Consider the following 26,458-nt stretch of genomic DNA (forward strand, 5'->3'; position numbering starts at 1 on the left):
GGGATGGGCATGTTGCGGGGGACAGATTGGGATGTTCTCCTGAGTGTGTGACCTGTAGATAGTTGGCTCTGATGCATACTTGGCTCTGGATTGGTCTTGTTGTGTCACATGTCCATTGTGGGAGTGTGTGAATCCGTTGTCTGCCCCGGGGGTGTGTGCTTGTGTTAGGGGGGGGGGGGGTGTGACCGGGCGTGCTGTTGTGTGAAGTGTGAGTTGTCATTGGGTCTCCCAGGTGATGTGTGTGTCCCCTCATGGTGCATGCTGGCATGACAGTGTGTGTGAGGTCCTGTGCTAGATACCTGTGCTTGTGGAGTTGGTGTTTGGGTGTACAGTGGTCCCAGGAGGGCCTTGTGCTGCATACAGCAGGGCCAAGTGTCATCTACCTTGTCAGTACTTTGCCAGTCCCTGTGCATTGTGCATGGGTATGTACCTATGCCATATGGGCTGAGGACATTGTTGTCTGTGTCTCCCAGCCTCCCGGACATCCAGTCTTGTGTTTGTGGTTGTTGTAGCCTTGGACATGGCCTTGCCTTGATTTGTGATGGGTGAATGGTGACGTTAGTGGCATGGGCGTGGTTTTTGGGTGTGGTTGGTTGTGTGCGGTGAGTGCTTGGGGGTAGGTGCGTGCATTTGTTGTGGTTGGCAGGCGCGCAACACCCATTGGACTCACGCGGCCTCAGCCCCCCCCGTCGTGTGTGGCAGCCCGGGATGAGACAGCTTCCCGGCGCACTCACAGTCGCACCCGAGCACTTCACAGGTCTTTAACAGACCATTTGCGTGTTAATGAGGCCTCGCTGTTGTTTCACCCCTTTAACAGCCCCTGCAGCTCCACTCTGCCTATGGCTTAAAATATTCATCCCCTCACGAAATTTTTTCTTAGCCTCCCCCGAAATTTAGCTCTAGTTGTGCCTCTGGTGGTTGGGGTGTGGATGCCATTCCCCCCAATTTACGTGAGCTGTTTGTGTACTCACCAGGCTCTGCAACTCCTTCCACTCCGTGTAGTACCACCGGCGGTAGCATGGCCATCACCTTCTCCTCCCAGGGATGGTAGTGTACGGGTCTGCGGGGCGGCCCACCTCCAGTGATGTTGGTCTGGGCATGTTCTTCATTCATCTTCCTCTTGACCGCCCTGCGCAGATCGTACCTCCTGGCTTGGCATTCATGCCTGGTCCTTCGGACGGGCGCAACAGCATTCACCTTGTCGACAATCCTCTGCCACATGGCTGATTTTGCAGCTATGCTGGTCTGTCTGACCAATGTTCCAAACAGCTGTGGCTCGACTCTGATGACTTCGTTGACAAGGAGCTCCAGCTCCACCATGGTGAACTTTGGATTCTTGTCTGTGGGCATGGTGTGGGGTGTGGGTGTGGGTGTGGATGGTTGTGGGTGGGTGTGTGTGAATGTGAAGAGGGGGATGTTTGTGGAGGTGGTTGTGTGAAAGTGTGTGAGTGAAGGTGTAGCGAAGGTATGAGTTGTGTGGGGTTGTTTGTCTGTGGGGTCTGGCAGCAGAGGGTCTGTTGCAAAGAGCTCATGGGGTGTGTGTGTGGGCCCTTTTTATTGGTCCATTTTTGGGTGTGGCTGTGTTTGAATTTTGGTGGGTGTGTTATAAGTGGTGGTTGTGATTTTGGACCTCTGTTTGCCTGTTAAGATGTGCCAGGTCAGTCTTTGAGATGTATTTTGTCATGTCGACATGTTTTGTGTTGGTGTGCGAGTCGGATTGGCCCTCCTTCTGCTGTTTTACAGTGTCCTGGTTTGTAAGAGTATTTTTCGCGTAGGTACGATCCGTACATACGCGATGCTGGGTGAGGGGGCTGGGGTACGGTGTTGGTGTGCGGCGTGTACATGCAGTGCAGGGGTACGGTGCGTACATGAGGTGGGGGGGCTGGGGGTACAGTGCGTACATGCGGTGCAGGGGTACGGTGCGTACATGCGGTGGGGGGCTGGGGGTACAGTGCGTACATGCGGTGCAGGGGTACGGTGCGTACATGCGGTGGGGGCTGGGGGTACAGTGCGTACATGCGGTGCAGGGGTTCGGTGCGTACATGCGGTGGTGGGGCTGGGGGTACAGTGCGTACATGCGGTGCAGGGGTACGGTGCGTACATGCGGTGGGGGGCTGGGGGTACAGTGCGTACATGCGGTGCAGGGGTACGGTGCGTACATGCGGTGGGGGGACTGGGGGTACGGTGCGTACATGCGGTGGGGGGCTGGGGGTACAGTGTGTACATGCGGTGCAGGGGTACGGTGCGTACATGCGGTGGGGGGGCTGGGGGTATGGTGCATACATGCGGTGGGGGGCTGGGGGTACAGTACGTACATGCGGTGGTACGGCACATACATGAGGGGGTGCTGCGCGTGCATGGGGGTACGGCACATACAGTTGCGGGCCTGGGGTGCAGTGCGGACAGGGTGTTGTACAGTGCTGACATATTTGGGTGTGGGGGGGCTGTACGGCTCGTACACTGGCATGAGTTTACCCGTGTACATGTGTGCTACTGCGTTGGCTCCGTACGGGCCTTTTTACGTGCGATTGTGTATTCGGACGGGCGGTCGGGATCGTACTTGCGCGCTCGGACTTGTGTTTTACGATTTGTAAGTGAAACTGTCCGGCTCACTTTCGTACACTTTTCCCGACGATATTCGGACGTGGACACTTTCCGACGCACTCTCGTAGACTTTTCCCAACACTATTCGTAGTTATTTTTCACGTCCCAATCGCACTTGGCAGTTTGTACGGTACTTGTGCGACTCGTACGTAAACAAATACGGATACGGGTCGTACGCAAATTATTTTTAACCGATAGGAATCGGCACCTCAGTTCAGTGTCCAGCACCTACCCCAATTAAATACTGACCGGAATGGGAATAGTACAATAATTAAGGTATTGTCCAGCATCCACCCAAGTAAAAACTGACTGGATTAGGTATAGTGAATTAATTAAGTTTAGTGTCCATCACCAACCCTAATTAAATACTGACTGCAGTGGGAATAGTACATTAATTAAGATTAGTGTCCAGCACCTATACCTACTAAGTAGTGACTGTAGTGGGAATAGTCAATTAATTAAGTTTAGTGTCCAGCACCTACCCATATTAAATACTGACTTGAGTGAAAATAGTAAATTAATTACGTTTAGTGTCCAGCACCTATCCCAATTAAATACTGACTGGAGTAGGAATAGTAATTAAATTAAGTTTAGTGTCCAGCACCTATCCCAATTACATAGTGACTGGAGTGGGAATAGTAAATTAATTAAGTTTAGTGTCCAGCAACTACCCCTATTAAATACTGACTGGAGTGGGAATAGTAAATTAATTAAGTTTAGTGTCCAGCAGTTACCCGTAATTAAATACTGACTGGGGTGGGAATAGTAAATTAATTATATTTAGTGCCCAGCACCTATCCCAATTAAAAACTGACTGGATTAGAAATAGTAACATAATTAAGTGTAGTGACCAGCACCTACCCTAATTAAGTAGTGACTGGAATAGGAATAGTAAAATAATTACATTTAGTGACCAGCACCTACCCTAATTAAATAGTGACTGGAATAGGAATAGTAATTAAATTAAGTTTAGTGTCCAGCACCTACCCATATTAAATACTGACTTGAGTGAAAATAGTAAATTAATTACGTTTAGTGTCCAGCACCTATCCCAATTAAATACTGACTGGAGTAGGAATAGTAATTAAATTAAGTTTAGTGTCCAGCACCTATCCCAATTACATAGTGACTGGAGTGGGAATAGTAAATTAATTAAGTTTAGTGTCCAGCAACTACCCCTATTAAATACTGACTGGAGTGGGAATAGTAAATTAATTAAGTTTAGTGTCCAGCAGTTACCCGTAATTAAATACTGACTGGGGTGGGAATAGTAAATTAATTATATTTAGTGCCCAGCACCTATCCCAATTAAAAACTGACTGGATTAGAAATAGTAACATAATTAAGTGTAGTGACCAGCACCTACCCTAATTAAGTAGTGACTGGAATAGGAATAGTAAAATAATTACATTTAGTGACCAGCACCTACCCTAATTAAATAGTGACTGGAATAGGAATAGTAATTAAATTAAGTTTAGTGTCCAGCACCTACCCCAATTAAATACTGACTAGAGTGGGAATAGGAAATTAATTAAGTTTAGTGACCAGCACCTACCCTAATTAAATAGTGACTGGAGTGGGAATAGTAAATTAATTAAGTTTAGTGTCCAGCACCTACCCCAATTAAATAGTGAGTGGAGTGGGAATAGTAAATTAATTAAGTTTAGTGTCCAGCATCTACCCCAATTAAATACTCAATGGAGTGGGAATAGCAAAATAAGTAATTTTAATGTTAATGAAGTATTTGATATTTTTGTTGAGTGGAGTAGTAAGCATAATTTAGGTGAGTTGTTTTTAAAATATAGGAAAATAATATTAGTATAGTTAAAAAATAGTATAACACATTAGTTATATTAGTTATATTTTTTTAAAAACAACAACATTATATATTTTTTTAATTAAAATATTTGCATTTTACAACAAACAATTTAATAAAATATATTTAATAACATAAATTAAATGTGATAGCAATCAAAATATAGACCAAACATTACAATTCTTATTTTTATTAGTAATTTTTATTCATTTCTAAAATAAATTACAGGTAAATGCAAAGTGTATTTTTTATTAAAAATTGAAAAATATACCCCAATACATATATATGCAAGAGAGTATATTTATTACAGAAAAAATACAGTTTACCAATTTGTATATTTTAACATGTAAAAAATAAACAAATATTTTTACAAATATAAATAATTGTATTTCACATTTGTTTATAAGAATAGAAATATAATATTATGGATTTGAATATTTCTTCATGCACATTTTATATAATATATATTTTTAACAATTGCTAATTATTGATTGATATTTTTTAACATTTTTTCAATTGTTACACATGTTGGTAAGTATTTATTAACATTATATTGAAAATATTTGTGCAATATTTTTGAGGGAAAAAACATAGTTTAATTTTTAAATACAAACATAATATATTTGTATTATTATTATTAATATTAATATTAATAATTATTATATTTATTAAGAGTTGTACATTTTTGTTTACAAAGTAGATATATTTGAAGAAAAAACAAAATGAATTATAATGTTTCAGTAATTGTTCTTTGACATATATACATGTTCCTAATTATATCATATTAAATATTATTAATTCATAATATCTATTATTATAATTTTACATAATATAAAAAAGGATAATAAATATAAATACATCAGATACATTTTGTAGTATTTTATTAGAATATAACAGTAACTTTAATACCATTTTATAATATTATTAAAAAATTAAGACATTTAAATAAAAAGTTTACAATTGCAATATTTGTTGAGTGCTTTAATTTAGTAACCGCTCGCTGTTGTTTTGGGTCATTTGGGAAGGAAGAAGCTTGTGGTTGGGAGCTGCTTCACATCGAAGAAGGTAAGAGTAATTTCCTTACATATTAGACTATTTTTAGTGTATTTTGAAGGTAGTAAGGTTGTAGTTAGTGTGCGTTGAGTTATGTTTAACAAGTTATGGGTTGTTTAGTGTTTTATTTATGTATTAATGATTAACATTGTGTTCCGTATTTGTGGCCTAGTTAGATTTTTTACAGTTAAGTAGTTTTTAGGTTACGATTGTGTGTATAATGTATGTAATAATGTTATTAAGTGTATTATGTGTCTATTTGTGTGGGTGGGAATGTTTGTTTTCTATTTCTAGGTTTAACGAAAAAGAAGTTTGGATTTATGGAACATTGCGATTTTATTTTTTTAGGAAGTGTGTATTAGTTAAATTAACTAATAATTAGTTAACACTTCCTTAATCTTTTGGATTTCACGGAGCCGTTCTTCTTTTAAACTATTTTTCAGGTGTTTTATGGATACCAGCTTGTCGACTTATAAATGGAGGATTCATTTTTGGTATAGTTGTATTTTTACATTTTTTGGGGGTTACTTTTTAATATCTATGGATTATGTACTACCTGGATTACTTTAGAAGATGTGGCATTTTTCGATTACAACTACGGGAATGGTAAGTGTTTTGAAACTTTTTAATTGTGGGAGGGAAATGATTTTAATTTAATTGTAGTTGCTGTTTATTTGCTTTAATGTTTAATTAATTTGTCTATATATATGTAAATATTAATTTATAAAATATATTAGACAAATTAATTCATTTTATGATGAAAAATGCACTGGTTTTATTATAATAATTTTATTGTTCAGAATAATATATTTACATTGTTTGTATGTTTTAGAGTAGGCTTTTGGCTATCATATTTAAGTATTCTAGGCCTCTTGTGGAAGGGTATAGCTGAACTTGCTTTTGAAGATACTGATACATTTGATTAGTTTGTCTTGAAAGCTTTGGCTTTAGTTGGGTATCAGATTGTTGCATTCTGAGTTCTTGGAAGCTTTGTTCTTTTTATAAGGCAAGTAATAGTTTATGCAGGGTAGGAGTACCTCGTCCTTTAGAAGATAGGAAGGCATTATGCCAACCTTCAACTGCGTTATTGGTTTTATCTTCTTGGTTAAGTGTAGTTAGGTACACATTCCACCAAGGAATTTGACATTTGGGTTGTCTCCTATTGCCTGATCTATGTAATCTCCCCACCCAGGTATCCTCAAAATAGTCTAGGAGGGGAGATAATTTCTGTTAATTTTGTTGGTAAAAAGGACTTTCAATTAAAAGGTTATAATGCTCAGCCACATCTGTTACTGGCACATAGGCCAGGGCAATTAGATTTTTTATTTGGTATGCAAAGGTAATATTTGTTGCATATTCTACACTAAGGGGCCTATTAGGATGGCGGGCGGAAAACCATCCCGACAGCCATGGATCCGGAAATCAACCACCCACTGGCACCATGGAAAAACCGGCATCCAAATTAGGATCAACCGTCCAAAAATCACCGACTGTGGCGGAACAAGGCCAAGAAAAAACGCCCGTAGCGGGCGGAGAGGGCCAAAACCTGTCCGCGGCGGTCGCTTTCATGGCGGTAAACAATCAAACCGCCGCCAGGACAGCGGGGACACCACACTTCAAATTAGGATAACCCCAGTGCCCCCGCAGTTTCTGACCGCCTTGGTCACAAACAGTGATGAATGGGAGAGCCGGCGGAAGAGCTGTAGCACAGCCACCGCTGAGGACGCTCTGTTACAAATATGGCGGACGAAAGAAAAAAGCCACTACAAGGCCACAAAGGGCACACAGCAAACTAGCCATGCACCCAAAAACACAGAACACACCCCAATGACACAACCATATGGCAAATACAAAAATACAAATCCCAAGACAACTCACACAACACACCTGACAGCAAAACCCCATTTGGACACACCCACAGTTTAAAACCAGCTCCTTCCCTGACCACAATCCTTTGCATTATTCCTAGACTGAAGGCCACAAACCCTGACAACAAAGGATAGGCAAAGCAACACACCATCACTACTCACACCAGATACAACACCACCACCATTTCCACACCTGCACCTCTAACCCCCTGCACATCACACACCATACACATCCCCACCACCCCCACCCCCACCCCTCACACCCCTGCATCCATAACCCCTTTGTACATCACACACCATGGCAACGCATAAAATGCCAAAATACACAGAGAGGTTTTGGTAGATGAGATAGTCAGAGTGGAACCACAACTGTTTGGTAGCCTGGCTCAACAGACACCATTAGCGACAAGAGCACAAATGTGGGCAAGGATAGTCGATACGGTCAATGCAGCAGGGACCACCCCGCGCTCAAAAAATGAAATTATGAAGCGGTGGCATGACCTGAAGAGGGTTGTCAAACAGAAGAGGAGCAAGAACTGTGAGCTGGCTCAGAGGACTGGCGGTGGCCCTCCCATCCCACCAAAAACATTCACTGCATGGGAGGAGAAGGTGCTTGCCATACTGCATCCAGACAGTCTTACAGGAGTAGCCAGGGGAGTGGAGGCTGGTAAGTACAAACACATGACTAATACCACACTGCTATGTACTGTCCTGCACAACTACAAAGCTTCACCTCCTAGACCCAAATACATTCATATGCACCACACCCCCCCCCCAACACATGTCTCACAGATCCAGCATTCACACACTCACATTCACCCCAAACGTAGCTAGCAACATTACCATGGGGGCATGTGCACAGGCAGCCAGCACAACAACTTCCACCAGGCCCCCTTGTCCCACAGCTCAGCAAGATGGAGCACTCCACACCCAGAAGCAGATGGAAGCCATTGGCTCACCACAAAAAATCTAACAGGTAGGTAGCCATCTTGCCATGGAGGCTGTTTGGGGGTGGGAGGCCTGCACTACAACTCCCACCATGCAGCCTTATCACCCAGCTCATCAAGATGGACACTCCCTCCCACCCAGATGCATGTGGCAGCCATGCTATCACTACAAACAAACTAACGGGTAGGTAGACCACATCCCTGGGAGGGCTGTTTGGGGTTGGGAGGCCTGCACGACAATTCACACCAGGCCCCCTGTCCCACCCCAGAGCAGGATGTAGCACTCCACACCACCCAGAAGCATCAGGAAACCATTGTCCCACTACAAAAAAACTAACAGGTAGGTAGCCATCTTAACAGGGAGGGGTGTTTGTGGGTGTGAAGACTGCACTACACCCTTGAGCAGGATGGAGCACTGCCCCCCACCCAGAAGTAGTTGGAAGCCATTGTCTCACTACAAACAAACTAACAGCTAGGTAGCGATTTTCGCAGGGAAGGGTGTATGTGGGTAGGGAAGACTGCAGTAATAATCCCACCAAGCCCCCAGGAACACACCTGAGCAGGATAGAGCACTCCACACCCAGAAGCAGTTGGAAGCCATTGTCCCACTACAAACAAACTAACAGATAGGTAGCCATCTTAACAGGGAGGGGTGTTTGTGGGTGTGAAGACTGCACTACAACTCCCACCATGCCCCCTGTCCCACCCCTGAGCAGGATGTAGCACTACCCCCACGCAGAAGCAGGTGGAGGCCATTGTCTCACTACAAACAAACTAACAGGTAGGAAGCCATCTTAACAGGGAGGGATGTTTGTGGGTGTGAAGACTGCACTACTACTACCACCATGCACCCTGTCCCAAACCTTAGCACGATGGCGCACCACCCCACCCAAAAGCATGTTGCAGCCATTGTATTTTTGACCGTCATCTAACAGGTAGGTAGCCATCTTCACAGGGAAGTCTGGGGGGGGCCTGCACTACAACACCCACCAGGCAGACCTGTCCTAACACAAGCGGGATGGAGCACTACACACCCAGAAGCAGTTCCAAGCCACTGGATTGCTACAAACAAACTAACAGGTAGGCAGACATCTTCCCTGGGAGGTCTGTTTAGGGGTGGGATTCCTGAACAACAACTCACCCCAGGCTGACTCGTCCCCCAGACCATCACAGTGGAGCATCCCCTCCCACCCAGATGCATGTGTCAGCCATTGTATCACTACAAACAAACTAACAGGTAGGTAGACATATCATGCTTGCTTGTCACAGCCCTGAGCAGGATGCAAGCCTCCACCACAGACACACACACACAGATGTGTCAAGTCAAAGCCAAATGGGAAAACATAACAGGTAAGTAGCCAGTATGTGTACACAGCCATTCTCCTCAAAAAGCATGGTGCCACATGACAACACCAGCCCTCTTTTTGCACACACATACAGACAGATCCTATTGCCACTCACAGTGTGCACACAGCTAAGCAAATGAAACTGCCACAGCAACCAAAGTGTGACACACCAATGCAGAAGTAGAAGAAAGTCTGGGCACAATCATGCACAGCGCTGAATTCCACGTGTAAGCGCCATGGGGCCAGGGCAGCAAGGACCACATGAGAAACAAGAAAGCATCGTTGTTGGTACAAATCCAGATATGCACATGACAAGACAAAGGTATGCAGGAGATGACAATGGCCAGTTCATGCCCAGATGTAACGTCTGACAGGGCAGAGTAAGCCAATAATAGTCGTCACCGAAATTTTTTGTTGTGCTAGTCCCTAGATGGCAACATGTCCCTGTACTCACAAATTATGCATGTTGCGCATGGTAGGTATTGACAACTCACACCATGGCCAAGTAATGCATGTACCACAGCATCATGTCAGGAGGCACAGTAGTGCACAAAGAAAAAAAATTGAGGATTAGTCAACTCTGTGGTGTACAAACAGTGAATGATATACAGCTAACAAAGCTTTTGTGGTGCACTACAATGACCATCTCCCATCTGATCCACAGGTGACTAAGAACTCACTGCAGAGGACAACACCAGCAACTTGCAGAGCCAGTCTCACCCCCGATACATGGACTCTCGGATGTTGACTCCTGGGATTCTCTGGACAAAGAGCTCTAAGTCGGCCTATCTGGTGTGCCAGGGCGCAACAGGTCCCAGGACCCCATACCCCTACCACATCTGCTGCAATACCAAAGTCTCTGCAGACCCCTGCTGCCACGGCCTGTGCGGCCTCCACCATCACCACCACCAACATCACCACCACCAGTGCTGCCTGCAACACTCCTCCTGTCCCAGAGGATGACCACCCCACACCACCTACTGAGGAGGGCAGGGAGAGGATGCGAGTGCCTATAGTGGTGAGGCAACAGGTCCGTGGCAGCAGGGAAGGTGGGAGGTGCAGGGTTACTCACAGACACCAAGAGGCTGGGACCCAATCCCTGGACCACATTAACAGAGTCCTTGGGGCATATAAACGTGCCCAGGGACAAACGGGCCGGTCGGGAGAAGTGTTCTGCGAGCTCATCCTGCTGATGAGGTCCATCGACACCCTCATGGGACAAATTGTGGGCCTCTTGGGCCAGCAAGTGGCGATACTTAGGGACAGGCCTGTGCCACAACCAACACTTCCACCTCCCTTTGGTGGGCTGCAGGATGACAGTTCACCATCCTCCCCTGCGCCCACAGAGAGGGGTGAGTCCTCAGACCCCACTGGCCCTACAGCAGGGCTCCCCCTGCCAAGAGACGAAGGGGCCGTCCGAAGAAAACCCTGGGAGTAACTGGAGGCAAACCACCTGCCAAACGACAGTCACGGAGCCAGCCATGATGGCAGTCCTCTTCACCACTGCATTGACTTTTTCGGACTGTCCATCCCCACACTGCCTTGTGAATGGCATCTTTCTGTTGGACTGGGTCACCACATCAATGTTGTGACTACTCCATTATCTCATTTACCACAACTTTCAACTCACTGCTCCACTAATCACCTCAATGTAAATGTTCACCCCCACCTGTCACCATTGTAAATAATAAATCCTTACACACATGTTGTGTCTGCTCAGTCTTTATTCCAGGATGTACAGTCTTCAACATGATTACAATGTACCAGGAGTATGGAATGTGTGTAGGCAAGGAGAGGTTGAAGGCACCTAGGAAAACACAACAGAACAACATTTACTAGTCTGGGTGTGGCATCACAGACATCACACAACACCTACCATCAAGATAATCCAACATGCCCACATCACAATGGGCAATAAGTGCCAACATACACATCCTGTATCTGTGCCAAACTGCCCTGTTCCAGAAACATTGTCAGCCACCACTGAGTCAACAACAGGGTGCAGTCACAAAGCCCACATACACCTTCACTACAACAGCAACATCATCAGACAATGGATCCATTGTACATTGTCACTCACCTTCAAGTGAAGTAGTGGGTGATGAGCTGTTGACACAGGTCAACACCTTCCTCCTCTTCACTGTCCTCATCACTGGACACGGGTTGGTTTGCAGGCGGGGGCCTTTGCTGCTCATCATCATCCTGGATCAGGGGGATCTCCTTGTGAATGGCTAGGTTGTGGAGCATGCAGCATGCCACTACAATCTGACACACCTTCCCGGGCGAGTACATCAGTGTACCTCCGGTCTGGTCCAGGCAGCGGAAACATGACATCATCAGACCAAAGGTACGCTCCACCACACGACGTGTCCTCCCATCGGCATCATTGTAGCGGACATCAGCTGGTGTCCAGGGATTCCGCAGTGGGCTCAGCTACCAAGGGTGGTTGGGATATGCAGAGTCACCTATGTGTTACAAACACAGATACACATTGCAATGTTGCTGTCAGAGGACAGCATGTCATACACACACAGCACACTATTTGACTAGGCATACTCACCCACTATCCATGCACGCTCAGGAAGCAGATTAGCCATCAGCTGGGGTACAATGCTGTTCCGCAGGATGTAGGAGTCATGTGCGAGCCTGGAAATTTGACACACATGTGCGAGATGATCATATCTGCCTGGCACACCACCTGCATATTTATGGAGTGGAAATGTTCCCGATTCCTGTAGATGTGCTCACGTGCCTGTGGTGTTACAAGCCCAACATGGGTGCAATCAATGGCATCAACAACATGGTGGATGTGTCCAAGGGGATACAAATCTCTCTTCACAGCAGCCAATTCATGCCCCTTGGGGAGATGGATATATGTGTCCTTGTAGATCATCATGGCAGACAGAACATCATGCAGCACCATGCTGAACATAGGTTGTGACATCCCACCTGTGCTGGACACCGTTTGCTGGAATTATCCAGTGGCAAAAAAATGCAGGGCCGCCATCACCTCAGACGTGAGGGTGAAAGCTGTTGGATATGATCGGCGAGGCTGCAGGTGGGGCTTCAACTGAGCACAAAGAGTCTGTACGGTGGCTCTATCCAGATGGAATTTCCAGATGATCTCCTCATTCTCCATGTCTGCCAGCACTGTGAAGGGACGATGCTGATTTGGTCTCCTCCTAGTTGAGATGAAAGTGGACATATGTCAATGAAATACATCATGAGATGGGCACAGCATCTCATGTTTTGCCAGACACAATGCCAACAATGATTGTCATCAAAATTGTGTTACAGACCAGCTGACATGTAGGGACTCCTTCAGTTACACTGATCGTACACCTGTCAACTGACACACAGCAAGTACCTCCAAATCATATTGGCCATATGAGAATGCACATATGGATATGGCCACGTTCACCATGGGCACACCTGGGAGTATATCATCCAGCATAAGTGTAAAAATGCAACACCACTGTCTCACACCTAGCTGCTGCACTTGACACCTTCAGGCGTTAGTTGAACCTGGCACAAATCAACAACACAATGACCACAGGCTGAGTGTACATGACGAGTGTGTGCATGGTCAAACATAAGCGAACAGGCATATATGGACAATCGTCATCTTGAAAAACATCGTAGTGATTTTCCCTGCACTTTTACAGCTTGACATGTGCACACATTGGGGAGTCTGTAACAACACTGTCCTGTGTACAGACCCATCAATATCACAAATGACATGTGAGAGAGTACATGCCAATCTAAGAAACCACATACACAAACATGGCATGTGGAGTCAGCAGTGGGGTACATGGCAGATTGGCATTGTATGCACTATGATGTGCCATCAACCATGTGGCCACTGTGCACTGTGGATGACTGCCAGATGGCCATTGACACAGCATGATGTGTCCATTGGTGCTGTCACAGTCACCCGCCACCCATATCCCGGTCACCCATGTCACTGTATGGCACCCAACTCACGGTAGCTAACTCCTGGCCCCTGCAGTGTGTCACCGCCAATGCCCGGGGCACAATTGCGGTAGTGATAGGCATCTGCACATGGTGAAATGGCAGTTGGCATGCTCCGCCACCCAAATCCCGGTCACCCATGTCACTGTATGGCACCCAACTCACGGTAGCTACTGCCTGGCCCCTGCGGTGTGTCACCACCAATGCCCGGGACACAATCGCGATAGTAATAGGCATATGCACATGGTGAAATGGCAGTTGGCATGCTCCGCCACCCAAATCCGGGTCACCCATGTCACTGTACGGCACCCAACTCGTGGTAGCTACCACCTGGCCCCTGCGGCGTGTCACCGCCATGGACATGCCCTTACAGCCAATGGGATCCGCTATCGCAGTGGCCTGATGCAAATTTGAAAATTGCGGTAGGCGTACTCCGCCACCGCAGAGCCGGTCATTGGATGCAATTGAAAGATGCACCACCGCGGTAGCACCCGCCTGGCCCCTGAGGTGTGTCACCGCCATGGACCATGCCCTTACAGCCAATGGGATCCGCTATCGTGGTAGCATGATGCAATTTTGAAAATCGCAGTAGGCGTGCTCCGCCACTGCAGAGCCGGTCATTGGATGCATTTGAAAAAGGCTGACCTGGAACACGAATTGCAGCAGCTTAGAACCACTGAAAAAACACCAGGAGGCTATGCATGTGTGGGAGAGAGCTCCAAATTTCCACTGCTCACAGAGCCTGCTGCCTGAGACCCCTCACCTGCTGCTGCCTCCAGGGACTGCGGCCTGAGACCCACCCCTCACCTGCTGCTGCATCCAGGGACTGCTGCCTGAGACCCCTCAACACCCACTGCCGCTGCTGCTGTCTCATGTCCACAGTGATGGTAAGGACTGGGAAGATCCGTGCCATTCCCTTCACAAGTGAGGAGCTGGAGGTTCTGGTGGACGAGGTGCTCACACAGTACCCAAGGCTATATGGTGCCCCAAATGCCATGGTAAGTCTTCAACAGTGGGGGTGAGAGTGCAGGGGGGGCCCACATGTAGGCGGTCTGATGCAGTATGTGCCTGAGAGTGTGGGGTTGTGTCATGCACTGCCTAACATGCTGTTTCCTAGAGTGAAGGGGAGTGTAATCTACTCCACACGTTTCCCTGCCTGCACATCAAGATTGGAGGGTCATGTGTTGTCTTGTCAGCCATACAGTGACGCAGCAAGTTGGTAAAGCAGGAGTCAGGCCAGTGATTGCTTGTGTGAATGGCTGTGTGGGTCCCTGTTGTCCATCTCAGTGTGAGCCCACCTGGCTTGCACAGTCACCGCCCAATCTGACAAGGACACATCACTGAATGTACAGGGTGTTACATGTGTCTTTTTTTCCTTACAATCCATCAATGAGCCATCTCAGCCCTGTGGATTGCACATGACTGGCCCTGTGAGAAGGGTGTGGGTTTGTGAGATCATGTCCCTCGATGTGATATACATGACCCAGTGAGCTATTCACAGGGCAAGGTCGTTGAGGCCTGCGCAGTGTTGGACACAGTGAGTCTCCCCCAAACACATGTTGATATGTGATGTATGTCTTGCTCTACCTAGAAATGGACAGTAGATGTGGGCAGAGTACACATGGCTTTCTGTGCTGGCATCCTGCTTGTATATGAGATGTGCAGGTACTGTGTCCCCCTCACACCTGTATGCATTTACGTGTGCTTCTCACAAGCAGATGTACCATGTGAGATGCATTCCTGTCTGCACGACATATCTGTGGATCTGGGATGAATCAGTTTCATGCTACTATCCTGAGTGATTTTGTTACATGACACTGTGTCACTGATGTTTTCCCCCTCTTGTCTCCCATGGCTGCAGCTCAAAGTACACCAGCGTAAGGCCGTGTGGAGGGCCATTGCAAGCAAGGTGCGGGCTCTGGGTGTCTCAAACCGACAGAACACCCACTTCCACAAGAGGTGGGATGACATCTCATGGCTGGCAAAGAACGTTGCAGAGATGACACTGGGGCTGCTCCCTCACACATGCAGGTTGGCACTGCGCAGCATGACACCACTAATGTACCGCATCTTGGCCGTGACACACCCTGAGCTAGATGTACGATTGAAGGAGCATCAGCAGCAAATTCGGGGTGAGTATTCTGGGAAGGGTGACTTTGGCTGTGTGTGGCTGTATGTGTACACAGTCTGTGCCAGCGCTGGGCTATGTGATGTTGGTAGTGTAATGAAGTGGCTTGTAACTGGCCTCTGTACTGGGTGCAGCTGTCATGCATTTGTCCTACCTGTACTTCCTAAGGGAATTCGAGTACTGGGCATTTCAATAGCATTCTGGGTGGTGGGCTTCAGGTCTGAGCTATTTGTGTTACTGTTTGAACGGAGCCACATGCAGGATGTTGTGCTGTGTGGTCATCACATGGCTCACTTATGCCTGGTTTTCTTGTTTACAAGCACTGTTTGAGTAACAAAAGTGTGTTTGCACAATGTTATTGCACAGGGTGGCGTGCAACATGTAGATTTAGTTATCTTCATGGTTGCTTTGCTTGCATATGTTTGTTCTGTTGCTGCCACTGAACTGACCCTACATCTCTCTCTCATGCAGCATCTCCCGTGGTCACGGAGGGACAGGGGACGGACATCAGTGGTGGGGAAACAAGCACAACAGCTGCACAGGAGCCCAGTGACACAGATGTGACCAGCACATTGGAGGGGGACAGGAGTCTGCTGGGGGAATCACAACCCGAGACTCAAAGTTCAACGTCATCTGATGCCAGTGGGGATGCATCCATGTTGGCGGGCACAGGGAACAGGGACTCTGCATCATCTTCCACCACACAGCGCATAGTGCCCACCCTCGCAGCCACTTCCTCTGGTGCTGCCCATGTTCGCCCCAGTAAGAGGGGAAGAGTGTCCTTCAACCCAGGCACCGCAGCCCCTGCCCCCCCGCTGCCATCAGTGCTGAGTCTGGGGACCTTTTCCACCAGCTGTGTGTAGGCCAGGCAGCTCTCTTCAATGCATTAATAGACCACTACAAAAAATTGGCTCAGGTGGTTGCTTTCATGGAGGGCATACATTCAGATGTGGGTGGACTGCACCGGACTGTCCAGTCTTTGCCCACTGCAGTGACGGCAGCCCTTTAACTGGCACAATCTCAGAGTCCAGCTCCAGTCCATTTGTCCACCCCCATGCTAGTGGCCACGTCTGACGATAGTGACCACGCTCCACAGACCTCAGCCCAAGCGGTCCAGGCCGCAGACACCATCCCCACAGAAAACCAATGCCACCCCAGAGCGCAAAGACGAAAGCCCGTCAGGCAACACCAGGTGCCCAAAAGCAAAGAAGCAGACCTCAGGGTCACATGGCTCAGAGCCATCCCTAGCCAAGGACTCTCCTGTTCCAAAAGTGTCTCGCAAAGGCAAGCAGACAATTTCCGTGCCCACTGAGAAGGTGGTGCCTGCCAAGGGTACACATAAGAAGGGCTCCAAGGCAGATTCACCCACTACCTCGACTCCCATTCCAATCCTAGTGAAGCAGGGAAAGAAGGACACTGTAGGGGGAACACCTGGTAACGAGGGGATGGAGGGGCAAAGGCAAGGCCATGCGAAGCGTACCGCTGGATCCAGCACATCCCCAGAGGTAGGGCCAGCATCTGCACCTCATGTAGCCTTGGTGTTGAGTGTGCCTGTTGTGTCCACACCGCTTCCCATTGACCCAAAGTCAGGCAAGCCATTTAGAATCCCCAAGAAGTGGAAAGGCACTCCTCCACAATCTCCCACCCACACTGTGTCTCACGTCTGCATGACTCCACCTCCACGTGCCACTACACCACCTGATCCAAGCAGCCCTCCAGCTTGCCAAGCCACTGGTAGCTCTACCTCAGCTGGACCTCTCTCTCCCCAGTCAAGTGCTCCTACTGTGCCCAACACACAGCCAGCTCCCAGTACGACTGACAGCCAAGTCTGAATGTTGGTCAACTTCACACACCTGTTTCTCCCACAGCGGTGCCTGTGCTGCCCATCGTGACACCCCAGAGTGTGTTGCTGACCATGGCAGGGTACAGTCAAACACATTCCCTGTGCAGCTTCTCATGGACTTACTCTGCACTTAGTCCTGCCCACAGGCCTTGTCGTTCACTGCTGTGTGCCCCCTGCCTGTGCAGCTTCTCATGGACTTACTCAGCACTTATTCCTGCCCACTGGCCTTGTTGTTCACTGCTGTTTGCCCCCTGCCTGTGCAGCTTCTCATGGACTCACTCTGCACTTAGTCCTGCCCACTGGCCTTGTCTTTCACTGCTGTGTGCCCCCTGCCTGTGCAGTTTCTCATGGACGCACTCTGCACTTATTCCTGCCTACTGGCCTTGTCATTCACTGCTGTGTGCCCCCTGCCTGTGCAGCTTCTCATGGACTCACTTTACACTTAGTCCTGCCCACTGGCCTTGTCGTTCACTGCTGTGTGCCCCCTACCTGTGCAACTTCTCATGGGCTCACTCTGCACTTAGTCCTGCCTACTGGCCTTGTTGTTCCTTGCTGTGTTGAACTATTCCCTGTGCAGCTTCTCATGGACTCACTCTGCACTTCGTTTTGACCACTGGCCTTATTGCTCCTTGCTGTGTTGAACTATTCCCTGTGCAGCTTCTCATTTACCTCATCTGCACCTTGGACTAGCCACTGGCCTTACTGTTTGCCACCTGCCTGTGCAGCTTCTCATGGACATGCTCTGCACTTCGTTTTGACCACTGGCCTTGTTGCTTCTTGCTGGGTTGAACTATTCCCTGTGCAGCTCCTCATGGACTCACTCTGCACTTTGTCCTGCCCACTGGCCTTGTTGTTCACTGCTGTGTGCCCCCTGCCTGTGCAGCTTCTCATGGACAAGCTTTGCATTTTGTGCCTTGCTATTCTCCAATGAGGCCTATCTGTGCAATTTGTGAATAAAGACAGTTGCTCCTGTTGTCTGTTTCATCAGAGTCCTTACTGAATAAAGTTTTTCCTGTGTGTCTATGCGTCAGCTAAACCCTCGCTCTCGGCGCTTCACTGGCTGCCGATTCATGAAAGAGTTCATTTCAAGGCATTGTGCATTACTCACAAAGCCCTTTCTGATAAAGTTCCATCCATCATCAGATCCCTCATTCAGTCCTGTCGTCCTTCCAGGTCACTTAGATCTGACAATAAGCAGCTAACAACAGTTCCAATAATAAAGAAAGCACGAAGCGGAGGACGCCGCTTTGTGTACAATGCTGCTAAACTGTGGAACAACTTGCCTTTGTCGATCCGCTGTGAATTGAATTATCTCACCTTCCATAAGCTCTTAAAGATCTTTTTATTTCCTTAATCTTTTTCCTGCTTACGGGTTCGCACTAGTGCTGGGATGCCTTCGGGTAGCCATGCGCTTTAGAAATGCCTTTTCAATTCAATTCAAACACAGAATGTTAAAACCAACTTTACTAAAAGATGTATTTTATCATTCTGAGTACAGGCATGCTAAACTCAAATTTCTACCTAGTTCCCTGAGTCAGTTAGGATTATAAGATGTTATAATAAAACTGGCCATTCTGGCCTATGGGGAACAGGAAGCCTTGCAATAGTGAAAAACAAAAATAGCTGTAATTCACTATCAGGACATGCCACACACATCGGGGCATGTCCTACCTTTTACCTACAATGCACCCAGCCCTTGGTCCTACCTTAGGGGTGTCTGACATGTGGAAAAGGGAAGGTTTGGGGACTGGCAAGTGGGTGCACTTGCCAAGTCAACATGGCAGTACCAGACTGCACACAGGCTCTGCAATGGCAGGCCTGAGACACACTTTACAAGCTGCTCCGGTGGGTGGCACAATCAGTGCTGCAAGCCCACCAGCAGCATTTGATTTACAAACCCTGGGCACACACAGTGCACTGTGTAGGAAGGTGGATATCTGACTATGGTTACCCCCAACTTTTTGCCTAGTGTCTAGCTGGTTTTTCGACTTAGTTGGCCTGAGATCCTGCCATTCAGGGTCTCAGGCTGTCTGCTCTCCCTTTAAAATGGACTCCATGTACCCTAGGTACATACCCAATTGGTAAGGATCACCTTATTAGGCCCTGTACAGTGTACCCTAGGTACCCAGGGCATAGGTGTACCCTAGGCCTCCCAGGGGCTGCAGCATGTATTATGCCACCCCTGGTCTGGCCTTCCAATCAGACACTACTGGCTGATCACTCAGCTGGGGCAAGGTCGTGTAATCACCCCTTGCTTAGATATAGTATACCTATATCTACCCTTATATATAGACACATGTGTACCTATCAGCCACTCCTATGGCAGGCCTTAACAATCCTGGAGGCAGAGTGCTTGGTAACATGTGAGATGGGGCTCTAGCATGAGCTGAGCCTGTCTGCAGCTTTTGGAACCATGTCCTTATAGCTGTTCTATGATATAGCCTACCATATACTCTTAAAGTACCTTATAATCTTAAACGGTTATGGTAACTATGGTTTGGCTTTATCAAAACATGTTGTGTAAGGTGTCTAACACTTTGGAATAATACCCCCATACCATTTCTGGTAATGAGGATATTATTCCGCCCTTCTAGAGGGAGAGACATGTTAAAATCCTACTTTGCTGTTTAACTCTCACCAAAGCCTCAGCATCACAAAATGGATGCTGCTGCCACAGACACGAGTCCGACCTCCTGCTGCTGGGAGCCCTCCCAGCCAGGGAGGCCTGGACAATAGGTTTCCTGCTTGGGGAGGTGCTTTAGTGTATTGGGGCAGGGAGGGCTGAAAGGAATGAGACATGCCTGGGGCACACAAGGTGCTCCATGCATAGTCCAGTTCAAACCAGTGCTGGGGCACTCCAGCCCCAGCTCTGGCGCGAAACTGGACAAAGGAAAGGGGGTGTAGCCACTCCCCTTCCTGGTCCCACCCATAGGAGGGACCTTGCAGGTAGCCCAGCCCACTAGCCCAGTATATTAGTAGCAAGGTGGGCCCTGCTAAATTAGATTATCCTGAACCTGCAACTTGAACAGAAACTCTGGACCTTCGACATTCGACAAAAGAAGAAGACTGAAGAATCTCCCTTGTGGCCAAGGAGTGGTCACCCTGTGCGAACAGGCACCATCAAGAGACTTACCCTTTGCTTTGCTGAAGTTCTACGAGAGACCAACTGCAGAGCCTGACCAGAGCCTTGACTTCCAGACTTCTCCGACCCTGATCCACATCCACAGCCGAGCTGAGATCCGTGGAGGCGACGAGAGACGTGGGACCGGCTACCTGGGAAAAGTGGTGAGTATCTTCCAGCGCAGCTTCTGAGGTACCCTCGAGGTTGTGCACCGGGGATTGAGAAGCCCCAAGCACCATCTGCACCGAAGATCAGCCCCCCACACTCCACGAGTCCTGCGTGGGGCCCTTCTGCATTTTCCTGCTTGCCGCGTCTGTCCGGTTGCTTGCCCATTGGCTAGTAACCTTTGCGACGACACACCTTCAATTTTCCACTGCTGGTTTGGCTCCTCCTCTGTCAAAGAGAAGCACCCCAGACCTTCCTGGTCTGCAGAGAAGCAAGTCCTCCATTCTTCGTGGGTTCCGCTTGCCAAGGCTTGGTGAGTCCTAGTTTGACTTCGACGCTGCCGACAGCACGAGCCTTCGTGGGACAGCTCGCCTCCTGGTCCTGGTCGTCCTCGACATCTCCTGGTACCCGTGGCTGCTGCGACAAGCTTCACCTCTTCACCTGCAATCTCCCGACATCGCCTGGTTCCTTCCTGGTTCCACGTGGTCACTGGCTAGTGACCCAGACTCTGTCCCTTCTGCTTGCAGGTATACTTCCTTCTTGATCCCAGCCTTCGGATCCACCGGACACTCTTCACTGACTGCCTGTCAGCATCTTTCCTTCAGGCATCCATAGGAGTAGACGAAGAAACCCGACGCAAGTTCACACCTATGCACCCGCAGCCCGTGGGCTAGGTAACTTGGGTACTCCGGTGCTCATCAGGGTATTGACTATCCTAGTGTCTAGTTCTCAAGTCTTGACTTCCTAGCTACTCCAGAAGTGTCCTGAATCTTATTAATTCTAAACTGTACTATTTCTATCGATTATACGCATTACGCGTGAGTGTTTCCACTCTGCACCTGAATCCCGTGGGCCTCACACTTCCTAACTGTTTGTAGGGTAGTGTTGCCCCAGCGATTCCCTAGGCCTAGGCCTATCCTGTGTTCGTGACAGTGGTCTTATACCACTTACTTAGTATATGGTTTGCGTGGCCCCTAGGGCCTAACTGTATTACTTACCTGTGTGACTTAATGTATGCTTAAATAAGACTGTGTTGTACTTACCTCGAATCTCATAAAGAGTGCTGAGGGTTTGACTAGAATAAATACACTTTATTTTATATATATATATCTGTTGTGGTGTCCTTTCATTTGGTATTCAAGGGATTACATATGGTATAACAGCTGGCTTCACATGCCATTCAGAGTTTAGCCTAAGACTGCTCTTGTCCATGCTACCACTAGGATAGCTGGTCTATAAGGTTGACTTTACAACCAATCACCCTAAGGGTTGTTTGGACTGATACAAGGTGTACACTAGAATTAGTGACATCATATATCAGGCCAACTTCTCACACATTGTACTAGAGTCTGACAAGTAAACCAAATAAGCCAATCATGGAGTCACTAATCCATACACCAATTTAACATAGGGAGCACTTGCACTGTGGCACTGATTAGCAGTGGCACAGTGCCCAAAGCATCTAAAACCAGCAAAAACATAAGAGGCAACAGCAAAAAATGGAAGGGAGACCCACGCTAATGGTGCCAGGTCTAACAGATGCCTTCCATATTGAAATGGTGATAGATCACAAAGGGGTTGTAGAGCCTGAGATTCATTACCAATCTTTGGCCTCCCCTTTCTTTTGTTTTTAAAAGACATTGCTGCGAAAGCCCTCGGGATGAGGAGCCGTCAGAGCAATTGCCTGTTTTGACAAAAGTTCCTTGAGTTTGGAGTCGATAAAAGACTCTTCTTGTTGGAAAAAAAAGAGAGGGGTGGGAAGAGTCTTGAAAGGGAGGGTGAGATAGTTCTATCTGGTAACCCTGAACAGTGCTTAAAACCCATGAATCTGAAGTAATCTTTGCCCAATTGTTTAAAAAATATCTCAGTCTGCCCCCCAAAGGAAGCATTGGAAGAATTATGGGAGTCCTTACCTGTGGATTGGTTGTTGTTGTTATGGCCTTGTTGACTCCTCGATTGAAATGGCCCCTGAAGAATCTTGACCAGGTAGTACAGAACCCTGCTTGGGCTGGATCTTGGGGTGTAAAATGCTCAAAGGATCAAGAGTGAAAGGGGACTGAGTGGAGGGAAAAATAGAATGCATGCACTTTTTTAAAACGTTTTTGAGATTGGGATTCGTGAGAAGAGGAAGTATCTGTGTCAGTATCTGTGTGAGCACGATCTGGAATAACTCCTACGGTCACTTTCGCAATGACTTTCACAAATGGCCATGAAGGGGCAGAGGGAGAATATGGAGGGGGAGGGCGTGTACTGGAAGGAGGGGGGAGGCCGCATGCCCTACCAGCTTGTCCAAGCATTGGGAAATGGGAAGGAAAGCAGAAGACATACCCTTGTCTAACTTTTTTTGCACAGTTTTGTCAATAATGGCTTCCATGCCCTCATCATAAAAATAGTCCTCATCGTCTTCCGGGCCATAAGCAGCCAGATCTTCATCATAAGTCTGGTAAACAGACATGTCGCAAGGGAGTCGGAGACACTCCAATCAAAAATCTCCAGCAGGAAGCAAGGTCAACCAGGTAAGAGGGGAAGTAAAAGAGGATTGGAAGACCAGAGTCTGAATTATTATTGCAGCCCTGTTGAGCTTCGAAGATGACAAGGAAGATGCCTTGCGTACAAAGAGACGCATATGCAGGCTTCTATAGGGGATGCGCGTGTGTAGCCCAATTAGGCTACACTCGCGACCTTGCTCCCGGGAGGGGCCCACTTAAATGCGGTTGCGCAGGATGCGCAAGGACCGCAGCGGTGGCCTCCCGCAAGAAGAATAGACTACAGATGGGGCAAAGACAGGGCACCATACGAAGGGCGGAACACGTGCCGATACCTATAACGTAGGGGCAAATTACCACGACGCGGTCTATAAGAATGATCGGAATCTAAAGGAAGGAAAATATAACCTTGACAGTGTCACGACAAGCCGCCGGACGCACCAGTATGCATAAATACCCCTCAACACAGTAAATGCAGTATAGTAAATGCAGTATATTAAACCACTTAAAGATAAGCAAAATAGAGAGGCATTTATCTTGACTGCGGAGCAGCAAAGAAAGAGGCAGAAAGATGGTGCCTCTCGATTTTCTATACGCTGGACACTGTTGATTGGTGCCGCTGACAGAGGCGTGGTTCAAAGTCTCATAGGATATGTAGTATAGTATATGTTGCCTGTTTTTTGATTGGCTGCTGTTTGTTAAGTCGTAGTAAAGACTGAGAAGCATAATCGGAGCTTCCGGTCCTGCTACAGAATTCATACACTCCGGGGCAAATTTACAAGCCCCGTATGCCAGATTTGCACCGCCGTTGCATCACTTTTGTGACGCAGCGGCAGCGCAAAGCCAGCGCCATGCTGCGGGCTATTTACAACATGACGCATCTAGGAAGATGCATCACGTTGTAAAGCCCTGCGCCACATGTTGGCCTTCCGGCGCAGGAACGCCACCGAAAAGTGGCTGAGTGAAATCTACAAGATTTCACTCAGTCACTTTTACAGCCATGCTGCGTCAAAACCCTGCGCCTGCTTGAAGCAGGCGTAAGGATTGACGCAGCATGTTAGGGATAGGGGCAACCCGAGCCTTGGAGGAGCTGCGTCGCGCTTGCGACGCAACTCCAGCAATGCGCCACCTTTCCACGGGGGGGATGTGACACGCATCTGACCATCCGTGCGCCACGGTGCGCTGCATTATAAATGCGGCGCATCAGTGGTGGCGCACGGGTGGGCAGATGCGTCGCAACTCTTCTGGCGCATCCCTGCTGATTAGCAGAGATGCGCCAGAAGTAGTAAATCAGCCCCTATATATTTTGTTATACCTTACTTTAAGAGAAAAGTCCGCTTCTCGATGTAAAGCCTGCTCTTCACAATTTAATCCAGCAGATGGCAGTAGACTTCCATGCTTCTGGCAAATTCAAGCACCCAAAGGGAAAAACGCAATAATTTCTTCAAATGAAATTTGAAGGACTTCTGTAATCTGTTCAGTGACCAGGTGCTCTGAGGACATGAGCCTGGTCGGAGACAGGACCTTCCACCTAGCACGAGGAAGCACTTCTCAGGAAAGGGAATTTTCCGCTGCGTCTATCTTTTCATCTCCAGGTGAGCAGACCAAACAGCTATTAACCTTCCAACTTTGATGAAGGGCGGCAATTTCTAAGCCTTCAATTTTGAACCCGGAAGCACAAAGGAACATACCGCTGCATTCCACAACATGAATTTTAGGGCACGTTGGTACCACTGCCACATTTTAGGCTTGCATTATTTACCTGCACAATTTTCCAAATAAATATACCGACACAAATTTTACTTTTCTCAAAGACACATTTTGCTCTTCTCATCAATACGATACTATTTGTAACGGCGCTCATGATTTGCCAGTTTCTTTTACCAAGTTTTTCTGAAAAGTGCACAAAATGTGGCAAAAAATAGTTTCTTTAAAAAATTCGAGTGACAAAAAATTATAAAACCTTTTTTCCAGATGCTGATCCTAAGTTTTGAAAAAGGCAGTTTATTAATCCTGCCTTTCTGGTTTTTGAATGTCTGTGGGGAGTTGGAAGGGGAAGGAAAATATGCGAGGGTTAAAAGGTAACCATTTCCCATGAGGAGCAGGGTCGGTACAGATTTGCATAAGGCGGGCCTTTGTCTAGTGTGGCATGGTGGGACAAAAACGATGGACTGGAATGCGGCCCTGAACGATTGCCTATGGGTGAGATCACTTCAAGCCTTCCATCCATCACCTTACTGTTGTTGCTGTTGACACCCTAGGTTTGACAGGTATGACCAGACATGGGTCCCATCGTCACTGTGCCAGGGGACTCAAGCTACACTCTGCTGATAGCCTCCACCAGGCTGAAATCTGTCTTATGATTTCCTCCTGGAGAGGGCTCTGGTTGTTTGGGATGGGCTGTACCCAGGAGGAGCAAGGTCAGTGATGCTTTGTATAAGGTAGGTCTTTGTCTAGAGTGGGAGATCAATTGGGTACAGGGATGTCACACATCCCCACACAAGAACCAAACACCACAAAGCCTTGCCTTGCAAGGAAAGTAGAGCCTCAAACAGGAGAAAGGCAAGGAAAGGAGTGCCTCAATCAGGAGAAAACTGAGATGGACGAGGGGAAGTCACTTAGCTCAGCCACGTCGTCTCTCCTCCGCCAAACAGGAAGCAGCCAGGTTCCCCTGAGCCAATCACAACGCAGCTCCCCTAAACCAAACACAACGCTGCAATGCAGCGATGTGATTGGTCTGAGCGCTGTGGTTCGGCGCTCAGACGTAGACTGGAGGCCTGGGAATGCTCTCCATGCAGGCTGTAATGCAGCCTGCATGGAGAACATTCTAAAGTGCGCATGACTGTTTGCCCAGCCGGAGAGGGCTGGTCAAAGTTCATGTGCACTTTAGCGTGCCCACCACACCTCCCCTGCTCTGTCAGTAGAGCAGCCCGCCCTCTTGCTGCCGCAGTAGGGAAGAATAAAATGATAATATGGCGTTATTATCATTTTATTTTTCCTTCGTTAGTGGGGCAACGTTCCTCTGCCATAGCAGAGGAGCCACCACTGGAACCATCCTCCCACTTTCTTCAACTCTGGTATCAGTTGTAGGGTCTGAAGTCATAGAGAG

The sequence above is a fragment of the Triturus cristatus genome, chromosome 3_1 (genome assembly GCF_964204655.1).
Source record: "Triturus cristatus chromosome 3_1, aTriCri1.1, whole genome shotgun sequence".
In the NCBI taxonomy this organism is placed as follows: Eukaryota; Metazoa; Chordata; class Amphibia; order Caudata; family Salamandridae; genus Triturus; species Triturus cristatus.